We start from the raw sequence: 1,979 nt of genomic DNA, 5'->3' as shown, positions 1-1,979 counted from the left end.
TGTGTGCGCGTGCGTGCGTGCGTGCGTGTGTGTGTGTGTGTGTGTGTGTGTGTGTGTGTGTGTGTGTGTGTCTGTGTGCGCGTGCAGGCCACGCGGTGCAAGCTGTGTCGCGGACTAGCCGGTGACGCGCGGACTTCCGTGTCGCGCAAACACATGCGCGTCAGCGCTGATTGAACGAGCGCGGTGTGTGCACGCATAATGGGCTAATGCATTATTAGTTGGCAATTTTATGAATTATGTGCGAAGCAACTGTGTAATGCGTGTCAATTCGGGGTGTAGGCACCGCTCCCCCGCGGCGTAATGCGAGGCACCGATATCGACGTTCTGTGTAGCAGCGACGACGACACACGTAAATAAATTCGATGGAACACGCGGTGCTTATTGCCCATTTGCACGTTTACTTCATGAATGCATGATCACGCGATCGGTGTGCGCTATAGCAGGAAGCGGCGCGGCGACGAAATTTGCGTATAAAATAGATATTCGCGATGGCTTCAAAATGCCGTCGTGATAATATATAGGCGGCTGTTTGAGGAGCACAATGCAGTAAGCAGCAGCAGCAGCAGCAGCAGCAGCAGCAGCCTTGGCTGGATTAAGCGTTCCGCGTGTCAGCGTAGTAGTTGCGTATTGATCAGCAAACACTCGCTGTCAGCTGTGCCGCAACTAGCTAGCACTGCTTTGCTGAAACCCTGATGCACCCCCACACACACGCACGCGCGCACACGCACACACGCACGCGCGCGCACACACGCGCACACGCACACACACACACACACACACACACACACACACACACACACACACACACACACACACACACACACACACACACACACACACACACACNATGTTCCATACATACTTGGGGTCTAAATACAATATTATCGCCGTTATTTACAAAAAAAGTGTATTTTCTGGTGGCCATTTTGGATTTTGTGCTCTAGAAAAAAATGCTCAACACTTACGAACTGGCATACATCGGATTTGGAATCATCACATAAACATTGACAGGAAACAAAAAAAAACATTATATATGTTGAAAAACAAGCACATGTGCCCTCTAGCTCGGACTATATATGCGTTCCCGCTTAATAGATCACACATTTACTCTCACGGTAGGGGATTCTAAATTCAAATTGTATTTTTCCGCTAAATAACACACATTTAATCTCACGGTAGGCGATTCTAAATTTAAACTGACTTTACGCACGGAATAACGCATGCACAGTGTGTTCATTTTTGGATTTCAAACAATTTCTACGACTCTCTCAACACTTTATATATATATTGTTCGGAAATTCAGAAACTCGAAACACACATTTAATCCCACGGTAGGCGATTCTAAATTTAAACTGACTTTACGCACGGAATAACGCATGCACAGTGTGTTCATTTTTGAACTTCAAACAATTTCTACGACTCTCAACACTTTATATATATATTGTTCGGAAATTCAGAAACTCGAAAACTCGGAAACTCAAAAAGTTGCATGTCGTCTCAGGTCTTCCATAGGGGAGGATTAACAGCCTTCTTTTGAACGTTTGGCCGTAAAATTCGGCACTAGAGTGCACTAAGCCAGTTCGTAGTTTCAGTCTGCACATGCGCGAACTTAGTCACGAATTCTTCCGGGTCATATATTGTGACAAAATATTTCGTATTTCGACGGTCCATATACGCATGCACCTATGTCGTTATAATGCTATACATGCAGTCAGTCTTCGCGTGTGCACGTACACGTGCGTGCGTGCGTGTGTGCACGTACACGTGCGTGCGTGCGTGTTCACGTACACGTGCGTGCGTGCGCACGTACACGTTCGTGCGTGCGTGCGTGCGTGTGCACATACACGTACGTGCGTGCGTGCGCACGTACACGTGCTTGCGTGCGTGTGCACGTAGACGTGCGTGCGTGCGTGCGTGCGTGCGTACGTGTGCACGTACAAGTGCGTGCGTGCGTGCGTACGTGTGCACGTACACGTGCC

The sequence above is a fragment of the Priapulus caudatus genome, unplaced genomic scaffold (genome assembly GCF_000485595.1).
Source record: "Priapulus caudatus unplaced genomic scaffold, Priapulus_caudatus-5.0.1 Scaffold941, whole genome shotgun sequence".
NCBI lineage: Eukaryota > Metazoa > Priapulida > Priapulimorpha > Priapulimorphida > Priapulidae > Priapulus > Priapulus caudatus.
The sequence above is the reverse complement of the archived record's forward strand: the minus strand, read 5'-3'. Positions refer to the sequence as shown.